Below are 8668 nucleotides of genomic sequence, written 5' to 3' on the forward strand. Positions count from 1 at the left end.
TTGACGGCATATTGAGAGAAATCGGCAGAGCAAAAAACGGACTGTTGAAATCTATCTCGACTAATCTATGAAAAAGGATATGGACAATGAGAATCGTAAGAGGAGCATTTGAAACGGGGGGAGGGGGGCAGGGGGGGCATGGGTAGGAGGTTGGAAAAAGTTTCGCACAAAATTTAAGCAAAAATTGCTTAAATCTCAAATATGGATTTGCGCCGCTATGACCGACAAAGTTTAGCCGAGGTTTTTGAAGCCTGACACTGAGTACCGATTGTTCGATATCCCAGTTCCGAGGCTTGTGCCCCCCCTACCCACCCCTGTCCCCGTTTTTGCTGGACCAGACCATTTCTAAAGCCGCAAAACGGCATCACCAAGGAACTGGCTAATTATATTTTAATTTCTATCTCAGGACTAAACTCGGAGGAGGTACATATAGTTGGATAGAAGGAGACATCCACAATATCCAAAATATGACTCATCTGTAATATTAGATGAATTCTACGACCATTCTGGATCAGTTTAGGGGCAAATGTTGTATCCATGAGATGTCAATGTGTTACTCGATCACCTAACTTTCCAATTAAAATTAACGGATAACATTCTATAACAAAGGCATATGCAATTAAACAGGTTCATAATAAAATTAAGAACGATTCTTTGCATTAACAGTTAAGTTTACCACACATTGGGGGAACCTGACGAGGAGGGGGGGGGCGAGTGGGTGGGGTGCACCACATGGTTGCATCAGGTCCCCAATATAGTGTTAAAGGAGGTCTAATTAAAGTACCCTAATTATTGTAAATGCTCATTTAAACGTCGCAGGTTCTCGGAAGCTAACTTGGCGCAAACAGCAAAGGGAAAACTCGATTGGATTTCAAGTGACAAAAATTGTGCGATGCTATACTCAGTGTGAATCCTCCAAGCCATAGTTTTTTTGTTTTTTTTTGTCTTGTCTTCGAAAAGTCTTCAACGCAAAGTGATTCTTTTCACATATCAGTTCATGGAAACTGCAATTATTATATTATCATTACTTTCTACTAGTCCATAAATTTGTTAGTACAATCATGGAGGTAAAAACCTCCACGGTACAATGTCCTTTCTACGCTTCTGTAGCTCCGTAGTTAGCATCCAACATTGATATTTCCGAATTCTACGGTCCAGCAACAATAGGCAGTTAAATTCAAATATGTATGGAAGCCGTGAACTGCCGCTGCTAAAACTTGTTGACGATCTCATGAACTTATGTTAAAGTCGGAGGAAACTGAATATAGCAGTTTGTCGATCATTTAACCATGCTTTGACTCAGTGATCATATAGTAGCTGGAATCTTACAATAAACAATTAAACAATGTGAAGCGTGTCACAGTGACAATAGCATTTGATATTTACATGTTATTCAGTATATCGCGCCTTTTTGACAGTAATCACAAACACATTCTTGCTATATTTTTCAGAGACCTACATCAACTACAAATTTAATACGAGTTATCATTTTAAAAGGTTTGAAAGTCTGACACTCTTCAAAATGCGGCAGTATTTAATTTTTAATTTTATTCAGTTCCATATCAACAGCGTAATGATATAGCTACATTCCATTTTTGACATTCAACATATTAAACATCACTTGTGTATTCAACGTTACTTGATCTAGATGTAATTTGCAATAATTTTCAGGAAAATTCGTTTCAATTATATATAACTATTGGAGAATAAAACCATTACCTTGATCCGGCACATGCATATGGATTTCGCTGTGTGTACCACGTATTGTAATGTAGGCGCTCTATTTTTGCCTTTATTACGGCACTTATGTATGTTTATTTACTATTATATATATATATATATATATATATATTTTAAATCGTAATGAGTTGGAAATTCAAGAACAGTGAAAAAACTTTCAGCCTCCACCGGGATTCGGACCACGGGCCTCTCGCTCTGTACGCGTACACCCTAACCACTAGGCTATATATGGACGCTGATTGTATGTCCAGAGGTTCGAAACCGGTAAGGAAGGTCTATATGTTTGGGACTTGCTATTCTGTTTATTTAAGACTTGCATGTGTCTCAAGCATGAATGTATTACGGTACCCTCACATGATAATACTTCCGTGTCTCAGGTATGCATTTCTTTAATGGAATTATATAACGGACACAGGACAATCTTAGCTATTATATATTTGCATATAGGTGCGTGATTTTTACAAACACCACACGTGAATATGCCAATTTTTGCGTAATGCTTATTTTCTCAAGCGATATAAATCATTTTCGACATATGTGCAAACAACGGAACATTCAGTTTACATATAGGATGCAACTGAGGAAGATTTTATCAGAAATTACTATCAAGTTCTGTCCATGAATCGATAATGAGTGAAGAGGACGTAAAAAAGAAGAGGTGGGGCGAGCATTGGAAGAATACTCGTGATTGTGGACTGGAGATTGGAATTTGTGAATACTCAAGTAAACCTATATATATAAACCTTGAAAGTTCAATAATCTTTCAAACTACTACATTTTTTAAATGTTATAATAGTAATAATAATCAGCAGATATTTTCACGACGCTCAAGTGACCACAAATGTGGGAGAAACCCGCATTGCTTCCAAACGCCACCGCCTTTATCCGCCACTCTGCCATAGCACCGGTATAAATGTGTTGGATTTGCGATTTACTTGTCATACTTTGCCAAGCTTGGGTAGAATTTCTATATAAGCGTGGGTACAAGTCTTCGTCGCACCATGGAGCTATAAACAGAGCTCCACGGTCGCACGTAGTATTAATTTCTACAATAAAGTCCCGTAAAAACTAAACAGTAATGAACGTCGTTTACGTATTATACACAGGGACGTAGCTAAGGCCTTGATTGAGAGGGGGGTGGGGGGGGGGAGAGATGAAGTGGCTGAAATTCCAACTGGATGGGTTTTGGAGCCAGAAAATTCCGACTGCTGCCTAGCTTGTAACCCGCCCCCCCCCTACACCCTACTCTCAACGATACGGTCAGTGTCAGTCAGACACCCCATCTTTCGCGACTGCACTTTTGTTCCAAACTTTTTTTGGTACATTTGTACCACTGGCCCTCACTTCACAAATTTATTAATCACTCTGGTTAGCGAGTAAGCAATGAGTATAAGTTATCTGCTTGATAGGCTACATAGACTACCAACTAAAAAAGCTATGTTAATGTAACAAAGGGGAAAAAAACTTTTCTTTTTCAACAAATTATATTCGACGACATAGTGAACTACCCCAAAATACAGTGCTTTTTCCTAGCGCGCTTAATATTATTTTCTAGGGGGGGGGGCTATTTATCACTCACATGAAAAGAAATTAAATTGTTCACTTCATTCCAACTGAGCATTTGGAATGAAGTGAACAGTTAAACATTTTGCAGAAAAATGTTGAGTTGACGAGATATGATAAGTTGCCAATTAAACATTTTGCAGAAAATTTTACAATTGCTCAATTGGGATGAAGTGAACAATTGAACATTTTGCCAAAATCATGTCAAATTGTTGAAATAAGATAAGTTGTCAATTAAACATTTTGCAGAAAATTTTTAAATTGCTCAGATGGAATGAAGTTAACAATTGAACAATTTGCAGCAAAATGTCCAATACACGAAATATGATAAGTTGTCAATTAAACATTTTTCAAAAATTGTTCAATTGCTCAGTTTAAGCAACTAAGCAATCCAACATTTTTCTTTTTTTTGGATAAGATTTTATCTTGTTATTTTAACAATTTACTGAAAAATTTCACCTTATGGGCAAAGTTTTTCTTATGTTGATGGCACTTTAAAGCTTCCGTAGAATAGCATTGAGCGTTTTAATTGTATACGTTGTACAGTAGTTTTATTAGGCATTTTTTTTTAGAGTATTCAAAATCATACAAAGTTTTGTATGGTGGAGTATAAGAATCTCGAGATACAATTTCTAAATATGACAAGAAAAACGTGGTAAATATGACTGATTAAAGGTCAAGTTTGACCGAAAATTGTAGGTCCCTCACAAATAACAAGAATTTATGAAAATTAGAGTGCGACAGTCGGAAAAATTAGAGTTTGACAGTCGGAAATTCTGTACTCATAAGCGTACATTATACAATTTTAATCTAAAGCTGATGGGTACAGTTTCTTCCTCGTTATGATCCCCCACTATAATTTTCAGTTGATATATGTAATCAACATATTATTGTAAGATGGTCAGCTCTTACATAAAGTTTTCTTTTGTACCATAGTTTTTCTTGTTTATTAGTATACTGTACAGTGCTCACTGTACAGAGGTCTATGCATTTGTACAGTGTGTGTATTTGTATGTTGTCTTGTGGTAGTGAAAAAGGGGATTAAGATTTCTCTCTTCTGGGTTGCTAAGCAACTATCTTTGTTCTTCCTGGAAATTAGCCCTCACAGGAAATGGGGTCTGTGTATATATTTTATAGGAACAAAGGAGTTTTGTGAGGGTATAGGGAGTTAGGCAGTTGGCCACAAGTATTGGAGCAAGACAGTTGCAAAAGAGAAGATATATATAGTTTTAATATGCTGGATAGTTTGTTTTAAACCTTAATTTACAAAATCAAGTTACTGTAGTCCTTATTATTTTATGGAAGGAGTCATATTCTACTGACAGTCTGGGACATTATTTACTATAAAGAATATTATTTACTTAGAGGATATTGTTTACTTAGAGGATATTATTTTACCATAAAGAATATTCCGGGACACCATTTGTTATAACTGACATTATTTTACCACAAAGGATATACACATTATTTTACTGGAGGATAGCCTGGGACTTCATTGCTTATTAATTAAAGGATACTATTTTGTTGAGATCAGACATTCATTATACCATTTATCTGTTCAACTCTATACTGAAGTCTTGGAATATCTGATGTCGTGGAAGACCTGTACCTGATGTCACCAGCACGCCAACTCACCAGAACAGATTTATAAATTAAGTGTATTTACTTTACTTTTGGGTGCGCACCTCACTACTGTAAGTTGTTTTATTTAATTCTTTGACTGGGCCCAGATCAGCTGTACTGTATATTGTTTGTTATTCATAATTATAATTTCTTTTGATCCAATCCAGTTGAGTTTTCTATTTTTTTTTATGTGTCTTGCTCTGTGTTTGGTCTTCACACCAAACCCAGAGTTATCTGATCAAGAAAAACATTTATTTTCAGTGGCAAACACCCTTACATAATGTTAAATTAAAAGTAAGTATAGGTATCATCAAACTATAAATGAAATTGATCGCAGAGTCAATCAGGTGTAATAGATTTAGGGACGGGAAATTGATTGTGGGGTGAGGGGCTTCGAGTTCAAATACGTGTACTCCTCAAAAATAGTCTGTAATGGCCCCAAATTACGGCATGCTGTAATTGCTGGAAGTTTTCAAAAAAGTCCTTTCCTGAAGGTGTTCACTCTCCATATTGTTCGCTGACATTATAAACACACACAACAAGCTAAGATGACTGAATTTCCCAGTTAGGTAAATTTCCTCCAAGGTGGTAATAAAACAGTTTAAGAATTTTAACATAAGGTATTTTAATATGTAGCATACATGGGACCAATAAATCATACTTAGTATGATAGTAATATATAGTAGTGTAGAATTGTACCTAAAGGGTCTACTCGTTTGTATTGGGTTTTAACCTAGTGTAGTTGCATATAACAAGGTTTGAACATAACTGGAGACCAAAATTTCCCGTATGCAACACCTTCGAAAAATAAATGAAGAGGCGGGGGGGGGGTGTGGTCGGGGGTCGGAAAGAGGATTCAAGAAAGTATGTAATATGTAGGCTTCTTTAATAGTGCAGTTCCTAAAGGGTCTACTCGTTTGTATTGGGTTTTAATGCCTTCTAAATCGCTTAATTTTCAAACAGTTTCTGTAAAGACTACTATATTTTCAGTCATACTTTCCCAAGCGTGGGCACAATTCCCCTAAGCGTGGGCACAATAAAGTTACTGTCACACATGCATGTTAACCAATTTGTATATGTGTATATATGTATATGTGTCGGGGGGGGGGGGGGTCGGGTGTCGGAAAGAGGATTCAAGAAAGTATGTAATATATAGGATTCTTTAATAGTGCTGTTCCTAAAGGGTCTACTCGTTTGTATTGGGTTTTAATTCCTTCTAAATCGCTTAATTTTCAAACAGTTTCTGTGAAGACTACTATATTTCAGTCATACTTTCCCAAGCGTGGGCACAATTCCCCTAAGCGTGGGCACAATAAAGTTACTGTCACACATGCATGTTAACCAATATGTATATGTGTATATATGTATATGTGTCGGGGGGGGGGGGTCGGGGGTCGGAAAGAGGATTCAAGAAAGTATGTAATATAAAGGCTTCTTTAATAGTGCAAAGCGTGGGCACAAAGTTACTGTCACACATGCATGTTAACCAATATGTATATGTGTAGTGTATGCGGCTGCGTACAGTTACATATGTTGTCTATGTATATATGTTATCGTACATATGTCTGTATCTGTGACTGTATCTGTGGACTGTATTGGCCGCAAATTAAGCAAGCAATAATTGCTAGGAGTGTTCAAAAAATACTTTCCTTGGAGGTCTTCGCTCTCCAAATTGTTCTCAGACATTCTTAATGAACACAAAAGATGACTGAATGTCCAATGAGGTAATTTTTCTTCCAACGAAGTAATATAAACCGTTTAATAATATTGACCAGGGGTGACCATTTTTGAATATATGGCATATATGGGCCAATACAGCATACTTTAATCCTTCTACATAACCTATATTAGTTGCATATAACAAGTTTGAACTTAACTGGACACCCAAACTTCTCCCGTAGCAACGTAAACACCTTCGAAAATTAAACGGGTGAGGGGGGGGGGGTCGGAGTGTTTGAAAGAGAATATAAGAAAGTATATGATGTATAGGCTTTTGTCTCACTTGCATTTTTCTCATAGGGCCTTCTCGTTTGTACATGGTGTAATGCCTTCCAAATTGTTCAATTTTAGAACAGTTTTTTATGACAACTAGCCTAATATATTTCAATCATACTTTCCCAAGCATGGGCACAATTCCCTAAGCGTGGGCACAATACGGATAATATGTATATATGTGTGTGTATAGTATATGCGGCTGCGTGCAGTATACGTTGTCTATGTTTATTTTAATCGTTACGTCTGTATATAGCCGGTAAGCAATAGGCCCTACCTACAAGTTGTTTTTCATTCTATATATTAATCTTCGTGGCATTGTTCCACTAATTTTGAGGTGAATGTTTGTAAAACGTTTCCATGTTTGAATTCAGAGTTCAATCACATTATTTACAATAGAAAATTTACAATAGAAATGAACGTGGAACACATTTCTGGCGTCAACATGTGTCATTTATTTACACTTGCTTTCTATCGCAGAAACATTTGCAGCAATGAATAGCCTAAGAGAGGAAAGGGAGAGCAAAATCGTTATTAAGTTGTCGCATTCCTGCAGTAAAGAGTGCACCGTCTTAACTACAAATTTATAAATATATACTTTGTACCTCGTAAAACGTGTTTGGTAAAGTATGTTCTTTACTTTGAATCTTTTACTTGCAATTGTTTAGATTTTACACCCCAATACAAAACCAGTATATCCCGCTCCAAAGGTTTGCTGTTTTGGCCCCTAATATGCCAGGTATTCAAATATGGTCACCTTTGATAAAAAAAAAAATATTGTATTTGTAATTACCACCCTTGAGGAAATTAACATTCAGTCATTTTATGTGGTTAATTTAGAAAGTATGAGAACAATTTGGAAAGTAAAGACCTCCGGGAAGGTAATTTTTGTAAACTTTTGGCAGTTATATATAGCGTGGTATAATTTGTGGCATATGCAGACTACCTTTCATCCATTTAGCCACCGACAAATTGCTCAACGGGCAAGTATTAGCTTTGAAGTTATGTTTTCAGGATCACCGCCATATAAGTGTGTTACATGTGCACATAATGGTAGCAGTGTTATACATATGAGCTGTTAATGTTACCCTAAAACTGTGGCTTTCTAGGCATTAACCCATCATTTCATGCTCACGACCCGACCTATAGCCAGATTGTTTAACAAGTGAGTTACTCCCTGATTTAACTAGTAATTAGCTGGGAAGCACATCAAGGCAGGAGGATCCCCATCCTTTGGGGAATTTTCCAGTTCAATACTGTATACTCCCATAATGGGGTATAAGAGAATGTATAGCAAACGCTGATACGTGTGCGAAAATTATCAAAGGAGAAAACAACCTCCCCGTGTGAAAAGAAAACAAAGAACACTAAGAAAGCAGCCGCTAATTCAGTAAGAGTTACTATTACTTTCAAACGTATATAGTATTAGTCAGCCATACATTTCGTACGCTATTCGCGGTCACATTATTAACCCTCCTGTTGTCATGTTAGCAGCTTTGACCGCGTTTGAAAACAAGCGCGTTTTTTCATGCTGGTTTTGCTGTCGTTTGATTGGAGGATGAACAGCGACTGATCAGGGAGGTCTAAAATATCACCTCCCTGATCAACAGATGAGGGTTGTTCATTGCGGTTTCACAAATTCTATACAATAAACCAATTGGATGCATTGTTCTGTTTGATACAGTTTAAGGCAGGCCGTATCGTGTATTTTCATTGTATCTGCATATGCATCAAGAAGCAGATAAACCAA

The sequence above is a fragment of the Apostichopus japonicus genome, chromosome 13 (assembly GCF_037975245.1).
Source record: "Apostichopus japonicus isolate 1M-3 chromosome 13, ASM3797524v1, whole genome shotgun sequence".
Classification (NCBI taxonomy): Eukaryota; Metazoa; Echinodermata; class Holothuroidea; order Aspidochirotida; family Stichopodidae; genus Apostichopus; species Apostichopus japonicus.